We start from the raw sequence: 16536 nt of genomic DNA, 5'->3' as shown, positions 1-16536 counted from the left end.
CGCCCTCTGACCCCGGAAGGACACACCGTCGCAGCGAGAGGGCGTCACCCGTCACTATGGCAACATAAACAAACCATAACTGTACAAACAGAACCCCGAACAGCCCTGACCCGCTACAATATGCCGCTGAGAATATAGCCCAGAAGAAGCGTATAGTATAGCTTTTATTTTGGAAAGAGCCATTTCTCTGTAATAAACTCTCTTTTCCAAAGATGAGTGATTCCTCAGTCAGATACAGGGCTTACAAAATCGCAAGCCCGACGTCCCGGGGCTAGTGATCTTTCCAGTCGGGCTACCAAAATCTATCTCTGCCCTGTCCGTCGGGCTATTGTAGGACGGAAAATATATGTCAATGCTTTTGCATTCTTTCGGAAATGTAGCTGGGTAATTATGTCATTGGCATCGGTGAGCCACTGTCAATATGTGACATATTGAAATCGCGTTTGAATTTGCGCTTGTTTTTTGCTTTCACTTTGCAATCACGTGAACTGTGTATAGAGAGCGACAGCACTGATTGGTGAGTGATGATAATTTGCGCACCAATTCCTCTGACATCGTCTTATTAATCGTTAGCTTACTACGCAAACATGACAAGTGAAATCTCCCGCAGCAAGCTTAAACATGTGAGAGGTTGATCGCGCAGAGAATCGCTGACCGTTATATATATATGTGTGTGTGTGTGTGTGTGTGTGTGTGTGTGTGTGTGTAAAAGCAGCAGGATATATTTTAGTTCTGCTGAGCCAAATAAGACAGGTCAGGGTGAAGAAGTGACAGCCAAAGAAAAGCTTACCACAAAACGGAAAAGTTATGACAAATCAGACTATAAGGCAAAAAGAAAGTGCAGCTTTATGGTTTCATGGACAAAAGAGTTTCTGTGGCTGCAATATGACGAGCTAAATAACCAGGGCTGCACATAAGTGGTCCGCAGGTGCGCATTCGCTGTCAAAAAAAAAAAAAAAAAAAACGCGCACAAGATATGAAGTTGCAACGCGTGTTTGCATACATAAGATTTTCAGGAGGAGGACAGACATTTGTTAAAAACTCTTAAAGATGTCGAAGAAGCTCCTTTAAGCAATTACTTTGGTGTTCCTCCACCTCCAAACAAATGTCAGAAGGAGTCCGAACCACAAAAGAAGCGCGTATTCTCGGAAAAGTGGTTGCAGGAGGTGAGCTGGCTTCAAACAAATGATGAACGCACAGAGATGTGGTGCGGAATGTGCCGTGAAAATCCCACTCTAGCGGACAAAAACAGTGCTTTTTATATGGACGCAAACGCGCGTTGCAACTTCTTATCTGGTGCGCGTCTTTTATTTTGACAGCGAATGCGCACATGCGGACCACTTATGTGCACCCGTGTAAACTTCTGGTGAGTGACACTGTAGAATTCTATATGTATTACTTGCACTAGTTATCAGGTATCTGTACAATACGAACACACAATCAGTTGATGCTGCTAGCTAGCCAAACTTGCTAGTGTTAGCGGCTAATTCAGTTCAATTCAACTTTATTTATATAGCACAATTACAATTTCAAGGCGCTTTATTGTCAGGTAAGATACTACAATGATACAGAGCAAACCCATTGTTGGTTTGCCATTGTTGGGGTGTATAAACACAAAGAGGTAAACCAGGTGAGTGAAGAAGCACTGCAGATGCACTGCAGCCATCAGTGATTACCATTCGGGTTTTAAATACCACAAGTAAGCCACAAACTAACTGTTCTACTGGGGTAATAGGATGTATTTAAGTTAAAATGGGGGGCCTGACTGAATTTAACTGAATTAATAACTTGAATCAAAATCAATCAAAATCTCAACAGTCAACTTGTGGCTGATGCCCACTCCCCCTGGACTCCTCTTCCTGTTAGGAGGAGGTTGTTTTGTGCTCTTCCACATCACCAAGCGCTTGCTTATAGGGGGCTGACAGATTGATGGGTTTCTATTATAATATTGTGATGGCTCAGTGAATTGTTTTATATAAATAGAATTGAACTGAATTGTGACAGAACAGTATCACAGATTTTTCTCTCCCTCTCTTTTTTCTACATGCTCTGCTGTAAAAACGAAGAAAAAAACCTCTCAAAACATATTTATAAATGAACACATTGAGCAGAAATGTGTTCAAATAGAGAGCAGCCCAGCACATAGAACACAATACCAGGCCTAGCAAAGGCACTTTGCTGGGCCTAGACTGTAATATCATGCTTCAGTAAAGCTGGTGAGGCCAGAGCGACAAGCAATGTAAAGAGGGGGGCATCTTTTTGAATCAGGGTGGCTTACAGTGAAATAAAGTGCCTTCAGAAAGGTGCTAGGGGATGAATTTCCCAGTCTGGTTTTTATTGCCATTTTCCCTTAAACTGAGATAAAACTTAAATTGGCAAATTAATTGAAGTGCGGGAAAGTGAACTGAAAGCAAAATCAAATTTCGAAGGAAAGTAGAACAGATTTGAAAATGTGGAACTAAAGTAACCTTGACACGTTCCTTCTCCTTGCTACGCTGCTCTGTGTTTTATTATGTTTGTGTTGTATTATACACTCTGTTCATACATAGCTGAACTCTGCTTAATGGACTAACCTGCCAAACTCACAGCAGCACAAACACAAAGGGACCTGCTGCTTTTAAAATGATTGAGCCTTGACTTGTCAGCGACAATCTACTTTCGCCCTTGAATGCTAATTAGGCGATGTTTATGCAAAGTCACGTACGCGCTCCCAGAGGATCTTCGGCTGGATTTCCAAACTCTTAAAACAAATCTTAACATGTTGTCAGCATAACAATGTCAATAAAATGACACTTCACTTGCTGTGTCAGTGAGGTATTTTTCATTCCCCCGACAGGAAAGGCTTCAATAAGATCCCCCTGCAGCATTCTACATTATCTAAATCTGTGACACAAATTCTACAATCAGTCTGACAGCTGCCCTAAAACAAATTAAAATGTATGAACTGAAAATGCAAATGCAATCCAACTCATTTCAAAAAGTTTTCTGTTGTTTAAATGTTTGCTGGAATTATTGTTCGTGCTGTGTAGGGCAAACCCAGAGGCATATTTTATTAATATTTAAAGCTCCTTTTTTATTGGCGACTTTTGGGCATAAAAGTTTCATAAAAGTTTGTGCCATAAAAAATGTCTTTATAGAGTTTGGGTGACTTACTTTTGTCGTTTCCCTGTTTTTGGGATCTGCTGATATTGGTAAAGGTGATTACGGACTAAAATGAAAGATTTAGTGTTCAGAGTGGTGCAAACGTATTCAGTTGGGACAATGTTGGGATCAATAAGATGCATTTCACAGGCTGATTTTTTTCCCCCTGGGTCGGTCAATAAGTCACGATTTATAAAAACAGAAAGTCTTTTTTAATTGGTGGGAAAAATCTTCACTGATGCAAAGAGAGAAAAACTGACATACAGTGGAAGTAGACCTGAGTCATTCTGCTTGATTTTATTTTTAACCTACAACTAAAAAAACATCTGAAATTGCATCTGTCCCTCACAATCAGATTGCGTGCAGATGTCGACACACCCAGACCGTCGTCTTTATAAAGGTGTTTAAAGCGCGCTGTCCAAATCTGAATATCCACTTGTCAGTGTCTAATCAGCCCAATTTGGAAATGGGATGGGGAGGAAGGGCCAAGAAGGAAAACCTAAGAAAATGAAGCATTTGGAGTGGGTGGGGTGGGAGTCACTGCCTCCCACCACTGCTTGGCCCTGACACCTTGTGAAGAGTGCTCATTCATCACGCGGCGCAGGGCTTGAGCCTCCGTAAATCACTGTGGATAAAGGACGCGCCATAAAGAATGGAATTGTGAAGGTAAGGGTTTTAAATCCCCCTAGATGATCCGAGATAAACACGGAGAGACTTTTGACAGTCCCTCGTTACCGCCACAAGCGAGAGGAGCTGTCACCGCTCCCTCTTTGCCTTTCATCTCTTGGTAACAGTCTGGCTGCTAATATCCTCAATTATCTCTGCAATATGTTGCTGGGAAAAAGGGAAAGTTCCGAGGAGGCATTCGCACAATTTAAAAGTTTTAATTTGACAGCTTGTGGTGTAATGATGAGTTGTGATGAGGGTAGAGGGGCTCTGCAGCCCACACTAAGTATGTGACAAGTGATCGGGCCGGACTGCGAATGGTTTGTGGATGTCGAGACTTTCTGCGTCACATGTCAGGAAGCCAAATAGATGTTTCACAGGTTACTGTGTGGGGAAAAAAGCCCCCAAACTCCTCTTGTAAACAGCAGTGGCATTTCATCCAGTGGCTTATTTTAGGTGGCAAGGGAAGCATTTATCTGAAAAGAGAAAAAAATAAATATTTACAGCAAGTCTAATCTAAATTTGTCATTCTCTGAGTGTGAGGCCTGTAGCGCTATCTCGTGTTAATATCTGTAACGCCTCCTTGACATTCTCCTTCTCTTGGACATAAATGTCAAAGTGTAGCGTGGCTTTGTGCCTGGCTTTCTTCTCTGAACCTACTACCACTCCTGAATCAATCATAGTGCGCAGAGACAGCACAGAAAGCATTTGCATAGGGGATCCGCCGAGTGTCTGATAATGATGGCTAAGTCACAGTGCACGATGGAGACACAAAGGGCACGGGGCTGCTGCTTGAAGGTTGACACTCGGAAAATATCCTCTCTCCAAGGTACCCGGGCAGGTAATTGTCTTTTTTCCCCTTCTTTTTTTTCCCTAACTGATATATACATAGCTTCAATTTAGAGGATAGACCAATCGATCATTCAGAGTGTCTCGAGTAATAAGTGAAAGTGATAAATCACGGCGTTACACTCAGGTTTATGAAATATTGTCCATCCTGCAGGCGTGGATGCGTTATCTAGTCGTCAGAGTTCCTGGGCTGAGGTGCCGGTGTCAGAGCTCGGAGGCAGCGCCGCGCTGCAGCTAATAGGAAGATCCGCCTACGGTTGAAGTGCCCGTTCCATCGAGGGCTTTGCACTGCAGTGCAATTAGTACACAAAATATTAACATAAGGATCAGGCGTGGCGATTCCACCAGGGCGCAACTTAAAAGTTCAAGGTAGTTCACGTCCGCGTGGTTCTGTCAATCTTCCTTCGCTGGAGTAATTGCCTCAGGTTTGCTCGGCTTGCATCGGTATAAGATGGAGTCAACAGCCTCTGTAGCATAATGACAGAGTACACACTTTCTTGCTCGCATTAACAGCTTTTTCTTGATAGATAAAAGTCCCAAATAATGCCTCCTGTGATGGAGTGAAACCAGGATAACAAATTGGCCCTTTGTGATAACAACCCCCCTGTGAGCTTCCTGGGCGTGAGAGATAGACAGACAGCTTTGAGGAGGCTCGGGTCTGCAACAGCTCTGCGCCAGGGGAAAAGCTCCATGCCCTACAGAAGGATGGATAGTGTAGATTTGTAATGGTTCCCCTGTTTTTGACAAAGTAACCCAACCTGCAACCTTCATCCTCATTGGCTGAGCGAAAGGGCACCGGCAGAGAAGTCAGCCCGAGATAAGTAAAGTCTGTCGCTCTGGCTGGAACGTTATAAATCGCAGGTGCTTCAATCATGAGCGCGAGACAAGCGAGCTATCTCCCGTGACAACCTCCTTTTGACTCGACATGCAAAAAAACAAACTGATACAAGCCGGAGGAGGATGGGTTGGAAAGAACGAGGGCTGGGAGGTGACGTCTTCCTCCCCAACTTTTATTTAACGTTGCATGAAGCAAGATTTCATCTTAAATTAAAACCCAGAGCACACTAACAAAAACGAAAAGAAATTCTAGGGCTGCAGGACAAAAGAGTTGGCGGCATCCATTAATTAAAACCCCATGGATTCTCCCTATTTGTTCAAATTTAGAATGAGGTGTAATTCTGCTCGTTGTGCACAAAGTGCATCATGATTTAAGACCTTACCCTCGAGTAGCAGTTTCTTAAAGTTGACTTTAAATAAGGTTCCACTCAAGTTTCAGATGAGAAACTGCAGCCATGTGAAGTTTAAAGATTTTGGACATAATACAATATTCATATGTTTATATTGGACATTTGACTGGATTCCACTTCTATCACAACCCCATGAAAGACTAAAACATCATTTCACCCAACTGACACAATTATGCTGTGCAATGCAATACAATCCTATTCTATGATATGCAGATGCACGAATGTTTGGATCGGCTGTGCTTTCAGACATGAATCTGGTACTCCCGCTTCCAAACGACAAAGGCAAACAAAACTGAATCCTGCCACTTTAATTTCAATGTTAGAACTCAACAGCAGCGTTAGGCTTGAAGAAGTCCTCTGGTTATTCTGGGTGCTTTCCAGGTGTACAGACTTCTGGCATTTCTTGATTTAACAGTTTCTGTGGAAACTGCCAGTTCTCATTCCCGTGGCATCAAGCACCAGAACTTTTTTTTTAATGCACAAGGTGTCCTTCGGCACTGGTGCTGAGGGTTTATAGCATAAGTAAGACGGGTCACGAAAAAGGTGACGTCTCGAGCACACCTGCTCTTCATCGCACCATCTGATGAAGAGCAGGTGTGCTCGAGACATCGCCGTTTTCATGGTGCGATAAACGGGTAAAACCGGAGCGTGCAAGCTGTTGGTTACATTTGCTGTTTGCTTTTTTTCTGCCCAGCACCTGCCTCCTTTTTGATGTGGATGTGCATGCTTCTTTTTTACATTTCTTTATGTATGATAGTTCTTTCACTCCTGACTTGTCACATGTAGATGTTAGCACTACGTCTACCAACTCTTTGGTGTCTTCAGGTTGACAAAAGAGGTCTGCCATATAACGTTGCAATGGTCTGTATGTGCCTGTGCTAAAGGTACATGTTGGAAGAGGACAACTATAAAGTCTCTCATTTGTTGTTGGAACCAAATCCTCAGGCCGCGTCCACACTAGTACGTTTTCGTTTGAAATCACATCTTTTTCTCTCCTCTTTGGCCTTCCGTCCAACACCGAGACGCCGTTTTGAAAACGCTCTCTAAAGAGGATACATTTGAAAACGCAGTTTTCATGTCGCAGTGTGGCCAGCGAACCCAGAGCCTTTTCGAAAACGATGTTGTTTGCTCTCAGGTTTGACAGCCCTATTAAAGATTAATATCACTCTGTACATGCTCCAGGTAGCTTTTCTTCAAATTCTTTAACTCTCACTCGCGTTTGAAACTTTGTACTTTTGTGTTACTCGCAGCAACAACTCCACCTCATTGTTAGTCCATTTAAAAAACTCGGTGCTTTTCCTCGACATTTTGCCGCGACATTTCAAAGAGCCGGAAAGGAAATAAACGGCAGAAAGAAATGAGGCAGGTTGAATCGTCTCGCGTTTCACACATGCATAGTACTGGAACGTAAGCGTTCAACTCTGTGAAAACGACTGAAAACGATAGTGTGGAAGCGGAGCGTTTACAGACGTGTACGCCGTTATCAAATTTATCCGGGCTAGTGTGGACGTTGCCTCAGTAGCAGATCTCCCAAAAACACCAGACTAGTTGGCTCGATGGTGACGGTTGGTTTAATCCTCTAACCCCCTTTACATAGCCACTCTCAGCCCTCACAGCCCTCACATTGAATCTTGTGTTTGCTTCTCGCTCCTCTCTCGGTACACGATTTGGCTTGCAGGGCTTCATTCAGCTGTTAAAAATATACAGTAGCGATGCATCTTACGGGTCAAGTTTTAGGCGTGTCATGCATTTCTGCAGGTCGGTAATACATCTTGTATGTAGTCTATAGTCAGTACCGCTAATGGACAAGTGCCAAAAATGGGAAAAGTCTTCTTCTGTTACATGTGATTACACAAAAGAGATTACACAACCTCGCCTGGTTTTCTTTTTCTTTTTCATGTGGGTGCTTCCATGGACAAGCACAGTACTTTGTTGATCAAAGTCACAGTGAAATAGCAGAGATATTTGACAGAGGAGTTGGGCTGAGGAGATAGATGCTTCCTTTTAACCCACACTCCTACCAAGTCTGTTCTCTCTCTGGAAAAGCCTTTGACTTTCTGTTCTTGTTTTGACCGCATACACAACACAAATCCCTCTCTAAACCTAAAGCAAGGCATTAGCTCTTTGGCAACGACTCAGAGAAGGGTATTAATCACATGACCACAGTTCAGTGAACTCTGCCTTGAAATATGAGACTCATTTCTCCTTTCTCCTGGATAATCAACTTAGAGGGGGGGGTAAAAAAAATCTGATATTTCACCTTGAAATGCTTCATAAGTTGCTTGCGGGATTTTAAACTTGTCACGCTCATGCCTGATTATACCAGACCCAAAGAAAACAAATGAAATAAAAGCGGGGATTCTGCAGCACAGCTTCTCTTAACACATGCACGCCACGCATGCCAACAAGTAAATGAATAAATCTACATGAAAGCCCGTATTAATTAAAATGTAGTTTTCCTTCTTTTAGAGTTAACAGATGGGTAATTTTGGCTTAAACGCTGTATTCTGGCCAGTTTTGCCATTTTAAGAATCTTTTTTCAAGAATTTTAATCAATCAGCGCCCTCTGGGTTAATTTTATGGGATACATACGGACACAGTGATGTGTTCTTCTGTTTTTGTGTTTTTGGAGAGGCGGGGGTGAGTGTAGTACATTATTTCTGCCCCAAAGACTTTAATGTGCTTTCCAACTGTAGTATTGGTATCTTACCCTGAATATTCATCAGGGCTTCAGTGTTTCTTTCAGTGTTTCTATTTATTTGGTCTTACTTACTTATTGCAAAAGGACGTCTTTGTTGCTAAGTGCATAAACACAGCTTCCTGTCCCTCTAAGTTCCTCTCAGTGTTCTTTCTACCTGTCACACCAGAGGAAATATTACTGACTTCTGTCGGAGAAGAATGTCCAGTAAACTCTGGCTGTAAGCACTGGTCCGCCTTCACCTCAAGTGGCCACGTTTGGGGTTTCAAAATTTGAACCACGAGTTCAGTAGCAAAAAAATAATTTTGTCATGGTCACTCTTGGCTTCAAAAAGAAATCTGCCCGGTCACCTGGTGAAATGTTCACCTAATTTCACCCGTTGTGACAAATTCAGGCAATTCTTTACTAAAGCACCCGCTGAACCTGCATTGAGGTTATGCATCAACAGGGGTGCAGCTGTTTTGATCGACTCGTCTATTAGCAATTTGGTGCATTTGAACTGAAGTTTGCGTGCTGGTGCTTTGTGAATAAGTAGTACACTTTTAAATAAAATGACTTACTATGCAGTTCAGCGTGGCACCAAAGTGATCTTCTGTAATCAAAGGTGCACGTTGGAGAGTCATCTGCACAGGGCAGTGTTGTATCTTACATTGTTAAAGAATGCAAACTGCGAAAATGTAACTGGTTCTTCTTTTGGCTACTCTGCAAACGTCCATGAAATTCAGAATAGTAGTTTTCTGTAATGTTGCAGAGTTGCACACAGACCTCGCTCAGGAGGAGGCATATTGTAGGTGACTGTCCTGATTTGCACTCTGGTAATTTATTTATCAGAGTCAGTGCACCTTGGACCTAGCTCTATGTCAAGATATATTTAACTAAGTCTTATTTTTATTGTCAAAATAGAGTAATACTAATTCTGCATTTCTAGATAGTGTGGGCATGGTACACATTTATTTATCGGAGCCAAATCAAAGGGATGCTTCTTAAATGTCTGAGGTTAACACAGCCTGCAGCATCACATTTATTGCCAAATGACCAACGTGGCCTCCGCTTTATTCAAAAGTTTGGGATACCCCAATCACTTGGAGGCACTTGGGGAGGAAAAAAATGACTATGCATGAAGGCAGTTAGATGTTAGAGGTCAAAGTGGTTCCCTGATGGTTCTGTGTCCTCGTGCTGAGCAAAGCCTGTCACCTCCACTGTTGTTCTCCCCTCAAACAACACTCTGCATTCAATCCTTTAAGGGGAAGCTGTGCCCTTCCTACCAACATGTTTAATTCATTCCCAGACACCCGGGGGACACTCGTAACAACAACAGAAAAAGACAAAAAGAGAGAGAGGGGGAGACAAGGAAGGGAAGGATGAGAAAAGAAATTAGAAGGAACGAAATGTTTGTTTTGTATCTGCTATTGGCAGATGTGTAATGAATGAACGAACGAATGGCCTAACACAAGACCGAGGAGACTTGAGACATTTGAGAGAGAACATCAGTCACGGGAAGCTGTGAGAACAAATAAATCCTATTTTCTTGTGTTTTGATTGACTTCGGGAGCGAATGGGGGGCAGTGAAGATGCTGCTGGACACCTTGGCGTGCTCCCTCTTAATCAGAGGTTGATTAAGCGCACTTTCAGAGGCATGGATTAGAGGGCTCCCCTCGGACTCCGCTAAATTGGTCGGAAGGGAAGGAAGGCAGAGTGTTGAGCACTACAGAGGGAACTTTTGATGTGTCAGTCAGAGAGTCTGGCATGGTTTGCTTTTATTGACCTTCCCATCCTTGATTTGTGACAGATCCCCTGGTGCTGGGGTAGGTGGGGAAGGTTAGAGGAGATTCAGCTTTTGAAGAATTTCCAAATTCTGCTGATCCAGTAGAGCTGCCACAAGCTTCCCTGCAATTCATAACAATGAAGGGCATGATGCTGCGAGGCATTTGCAGCCTAGACGGGGTTTTTTTTTTGAAGATTATATTTCAGTCATCTTTTGCTTTATTTGACAACAACAGGAGAAGACTTGTGGCAAGGGTCCTGGGGGAGATTCTGCACTTATGATGTTGCACCTATACAGTGTCTTTCAGACAAGTGATCTTCCAGGAGGTCCCGACCCAGTCACTCTGTATTATCTGCTACTTTCAATCTCCTGACTTTCATGTAAATCTAAACAAAGATTTTACTCATATCATCTTGTGTCCATCGGTGATGGGTTGGACAAAGTATTTCAGTTACACAAATACGGTATTTTCATATCTTTGTGGGGACACGATGCTCTCCCTAGCTGCTTAAAAATAAATGCCTAACCATAACTTAATTGTAACCCTGACACTTGGTCCACACAAGCACAGCAAACTTCCGATTTTTGGTCCCCACAAAGATACGTAAACAGTCACACGCACTCGTATGGCCAGTGTTTGTCATTTATGGATTTATGGTTAATAATAGTCGGATGCTTTTTCCGCTGTCAGACTGGTTTGTAACCCCTTCACAGAAGGAATGGCGCTGTTCGTGTTGCAGCGGTGGCACTGCTATTAATGTAATGAGTCAGGCTGTTAATGTGATCCAGCTTCAGACACAAAGGGGATCTCTCAACCTGAGCTCTTTCTGCAGACAGGAGACCTCTGCGCCCTACATAACAACGATGGGACATGTCATCGCTGATTTATTTTGCCCTTGAACCTCCTAGTGATAGGACCTTGTGGGATAGCCTTTAAAACAAGCGCTCAGAGATGAAATGAATGCTCCGTTCCAAACTATTGAAAGACGTGCGCTACAGCCGAAGGCTTTTAGAGGGAGTGCTGTAATCTAAAATGTGCTATTTCTCACACATAGCGCAGCTCTGGGATGGGCTGATCAGATAGCCTGAGATGAATCTGACTTGACCTGTGAAGCAGCAGTCACTGGCTTCTGCATTGCCGGCCATGAGAGGAATTTGCAATGGATTCCAGAAAGATTGAAATCAATTCAAATTCAGCTGACGTACTGCGCCGCGATAAGGCATTGCTGCACCTACATGCAGACGCGCAAATTTCATAATGAATAGATAAGGATTAATGCAATTTCAAACTGTCACCTGCTGCCAGACGGGATGTCATGAATGGCTTATCATTGTGCCATGATTTTATTTACATCCAAGAACATAAACAGCCCGGTTTATTCATGTCCTATCTGTAACCATCCACGGAGGTGGATCCTCTGACGTGTTTTAAACAGCCCCATTATCTCAGTGCAGTTTCTCATGTAATTAATGTCTGCTTACAATGCAGCTAATATCCACTATGTAACCTGTGGAGACACACAATAATTATGTGACCGTTTGAGTGACAGAGATCAGGAGAGCAAATAGAGGAGCCCCGTCTGCAGCCCCGTCAGGAGGGGCAGATTGTTGGCCCAGGTTAATAGGCATCCTCCAGGGAGGGATTTGCTGGAGTTAAAGAAAGTAAGGCAGGAGGCATTTGAATTCAGTATAATAATGTGAAATACTTTAAAAACCATCTTTTCTAATCTCATTGTCACGGGCCATTTACAAGTTCTTGGTCCAAGGCTTTATGAAGTTCCCTACGTAGGCATTAAAAACTCTGAGATCCTGTGAAAGAACATTTTATTTGAGCTGGATACTCTGTACTACCGTCCAGAATTAGCCTGCCATCTGTTTCCTGCTTTACCCACAGCCAAACACTGAGCTACAAAACTTTCTCAAACTAACTGATCGAGGAACAAAGGAGAGGACAAAAGGACTCTAACTGAAGATATTGTTGGACCAAAGTCGAGCCAGGTGTCTGGATTCTGAAAGTCAGCGCGGGCAGAACAGTCTTAGTTTATAAGGGGAATGCCTCTCGTAGTGGAGTGGACCTGTGATCGATTGGGATGTGAAGTGGCTTAGCCGTACCTCGGTGTGTCAATAGCTTCACCCTCTCCCTCAACCTTGTGATAAAACAGAAGCTCGTGGCGCCCAATCTCGGTGTGTTTACACCTGTAAACCTGCCCGTGCGAACGTATTTTCTTCTTAACAACTTTACTTTGTTGGTTTGTCGTCAGTTCCTCCGAAGAATCAAAACTTTTCCTTTAAGAGCATCAAGCCAGGTCGCAGAGGCTGAAAAGAGACGCATTAGAATGCGTTCCACAGCTCCATAGATTGAGACGAGGATTTAATTGGCTTCATATCAGGGTTAGATAGCGCCGTTGTTGACATTTGATTAGAAAAAATAAAAGAACAAGGTGACTTGATATTGCGGCGATAAGCAAAAATCCCAACTCGATCACATCGATACTTTCCTCGAGTGCACGTAGGTTGCTCACCTTGTAACCAATGACAGTGGTCGCAGTGGCTCGCCTGCAGATAGACATCAGAGGTTTGCTACCGAGCGTGCTTTGTCATACATTTATTGCTGTGTGTGCACTGTCTGTTTCCCCTCAACATAGTGTTGACTTAGAGGTCAAACCCGCGCAAAGGCATAAATTTCTGGAGCTTTTATGCCGGCCAATTCGCAACATTGTTGCCCTTCGAAACAAAGGTCACGTCTAAGCAGCACTTTATGACTTTATATCTGTTTTACAGGCAAATTTACCACTGTGCGCTTTCAGAATCTGAATCGCCTTTGTACCTTTAATTATTAAGACTTTGTTTCGGTGGAAAGGAATCAGCCCAGGCAAATCAAACAGATTTTTTTGTGCACATCTACAGATTGTTTTCAGTTCTGCTGCTATTTTTAGATCTCTCCCTGGAAGTCCTGTTCTCCTTTTGCAATTTCACCGCGGACCTCAAAGTTGAAGAAAACTTCCACTTCTGTGTAAAAGCGATTCGACCACCACTGATTGGAACTGGGTCTCCAGTTGCCAGCCAGCAGTTTTCATCAGGTTTAAGTCAAAGTGTCCAGAAAAGGTTATGCATCTGTCAGGGTAATGCTGTCAGTGTAGTGCTGCTACTGTAGCATCCAATAAGAGGTTTCTTTTATTATTATTGTTTTTTTCAAACCTGCCCATTTTGCCACACGTAAATTCTTGTGAATTCGTCCAATTCCCCCAAAGGAAACTCAAATAGAAGCAATGCTGTTCCAGCGAGAACAGGACTACAAATAGCAGCCATGTTTTGATCTGGACATGTGTGAGAAAAAGGCCTGGATAGGTAAATTGGATAAGTTTTGGTTATAGAGCTGGGCAACTTTAACCATCAAATCAACCCTGTTTTGCTTTCTGAAAAGAAGGTTAACTGAAGGTTTCTAAGGTTTAAGCACCACAAATCAAATCCTGTTTAGTTCTATTCACGGGAAGGCGAACGGCTCGCCGTAAAACAGCTGATTTGTTTTTGTGCTTTGTTTTTTCCGCTGGAAGCCAGAGGAGAAATATGTGATTTTAAATGAAGTTTTAAATGTTCCCCATGTTAAAACCAGTAGATGATTCATTCAGTATCATTGGCCCTTAACTCTGTAATAGCCTTCCAAATAAGATTATAAAATTTGACTCAGTCGATCTTTTTAGACTTTTTGCTTTTAAGGAGTTCATTCCTATCAAACCTATTTATTACTTTTAGTGGCTTTTCTGCTTTAGCATCGTGTGTTTTATCATAATTTTTCTGTTGCACTCGTGTCTGCGTTTCCTCATTTTTCCCCCAATATGAACTGTTATATACTTTTATTATTATTATTGCTATTAGATCAAATTGGGTAATATGCAACTGCCTGTTGTAATTTGGACCAGCAGATGACCACGCTTCTTACATTATCCAATTTAAAAATGAAAAAGCTTATTTCTGGGAAAACTGGTTTAAAAAAAAACGTGGCTCCCAAATCCAGCTTTGCATGTTTTGATTCACAGAACACTTAATTTATATTCCCCATTCAGCTGTTTATAATGGCGACCACCTTTTGCAGCTACTGTACGTGTTGTTGATTACAGGTTAAGCCCTTTGTGCGAGACCTCATTGACATTACGTCTCTTTGTCTGAGCTTGTTATCTTTGTGCCCCACAGTTTGCTTAGCTCATTCCAAAACGCCGCTGTATGTGTCTTTAGTTGCGAGCGTATTAGTCTCCATGGAAACTCATTTTCCCAATACTTCATTGGTGCCAAATGACCCTGTACTGTTACTTAGCTTCTTGCTGCTTTGTGTGGAAGTGTTTTCTTTTGGAGATTAAACGTTTGAAGGCAAATTGAGGTCCTGCTGGTTTTATCGCCGGGGTATTGAATAAGCATACGTGAAAAATACCAAAGCGCCGTACTGTACCACATCATTTGAAAACAGATTGATGTATTTCTCTGCTTCTGAAAGGGCAGAGGGATAACAACCTGTGTAACGGCCAGTCTTGGTCCTGCACGATTTTAGGCAGAAACAGGGTGGGGAAGTCTGACTGCTGTTTAATCCTATTTTCCAAAACGTTTGACAGAAATATATTTATATAAATTAGTAATAAAAGATGAAAAGACTTTTTCTTTAATTGGATATCCACATCGGGCTTCCTGTGCGAACAGTATTTGTTTCGGGATTCCCTCTTGAATATTTACACTCTTTCTCTTTGCAAAATGTCCTCAGATAATTGCTAGAAGGAAGCACCCAGGAAGGTCAGCCAAGAACCTCGCTGTAGGTGCCAAAGTGAAATCTACAGGACTACAATTACTTGGACAGACTGAGGCAGCAGAGCAAAGTGAATGACAGGTAGGAAATAATTCATACGAATCACCTGCTGTATTATGAATAACCACCTGCTGAGAGGACGTAGCACGGTCAGTTATCCTCAAAATTGGTTCTGAACAGCCCTTTTTGTCATTTGTTAGTAATTGCCTTATTCTCTTGATAATATAATGAAATTAACCTCCAAGAACATTCCCTCCTTATGGCATTTACGAGACAAGGTTGAAGTTGACATAGCAGCAGTCGCACAATTATATTTAGATTATTCAGCTGTTATTTGGCTTCGTCTTTTGATGTCGACACATTAGAGGAGCTCTTTTCACTGCCACTCATAGCTCGTAATCTTCACCAAAACATACAGTGTTGAATCCTGCACGAAGGGCATTCTTCAAGAAATTCAGGATCACTCACATCTCTCTTCTGTTTGGGGTACATCTGACCTTGTAGTGAATAGACATAAAAGGCTGTCAGTCAAACCGTCATGCCGTCTTTGTTTCCTTGTGTTTGTCATTCTCCAGAGGAGTCAAGCAGCTACTGACTAATCTAGTGATTCTGTGCTTCTGGCAAAATGCTTCTACGTCCTTCTCTCTGCCGAACTCGGCGACTGCCTCGGGGAAAGGTGGAAAGAAGGTGAAGGGGGAAAAAAAAGTTTGGGAACAGTGTTTGAATGGTTATAGAGTGTAATCAAGGCCAGCAGCTAGTTAATGTTCAGTTTTCTGAAGCACTTAACATTCTGACCTTAAAGAGACTTTGTCAAAGTTTAGGAACAAAGAATCTGTGCTGGTAAAGAAAAAAGGAATTTCAGCTATCATGCACTTCATTCTTCAAAGGGTAGAAAACCTGAGGACAAAAGCCTCGGGCCTCTGATTGGGCCCCACCACTGCTAACTGTTGAGATGAAACCAAGCGGGCTCCTGTGTGTTAGGCAACTGGAAAATATCACGCTGTACGTCCTACAAATGTTCTACAAAATATTTCACAGCATCTTTTGTTTTTTCTGTATTTCCCACTAGTAGATATTTGAGCTGCATGCCAGTTTACAACTTTTAACATTTTTGAAGTCACATCGCGCCATCAAATGAATTTCAGTTAGGAACCAAAAGCTTGTCAAGTCGCTCGCCGCGTTCTCTCCCACTGAGAAGCTTCGACATCAAAGTTCATTTTTACTAATCACGTGCACACATCAGCACAAAGATCAGGAATTCATTTTAACTTTAGCCTCAACCTGTGTTTGCAGTCTTAGCATCACTACACATGTGACATAGTACCACTTTAGTGCAGTTATTCTAGATTTTTAAACGTATTAAATAATGTGAGATTTA

The 16536-nt window shown here is 42.5% G+C and overlaps 1 protein-coding gene across 6 annotated transcripts in view; it reads left to right on the top strand.

The window, feature by feature from the left end:
- The window catches only part of LOC120738381 (RNA binding protein fox-1 homolog 3-like), a 419925-nt gene that overhangs the window by 29689 nt on the left and 373700 nt on the right, over window positions 1–16536 (top strand). For 5 of the 6 annotated variants that reach the window (XM_040039671.1, XM_040039663.1, XM_040039609.1 and 2 more), the window contains exon 2: window positions 15117–15239. The exons of the other annotated variant lie outside the window; for it this stretch is intronic. The gene's annotated coding sequence lies outside the window, so the exon portion shown is untranslated. The remainder of the gene's footprint in view (window positions 1–15116; window positions 15240–16536) is intronic. 6 annotated transcript variants of the gene reach the window in all.

This window comes from Simochromis diagramma, unplaced genomic scaffold (assembly GCF_900408965.1).
Source record: "Simochromis diagramma unplaced genomic scaffold, fSimDia1.1 OVJJ01000321.1, whole genome shotgun sequence".
Classification (NCBI taxonomy): Eukaryota; Metazoa; Chordata; class Actinopteri; order Cichliformes; family Cichlidae; genus Simochromis; species Simochromis diagramma.
Note: the sequence above shows the minus strand (reverse complement) of the source record. Positions and strands in the feature narration are given on the sequence as shown.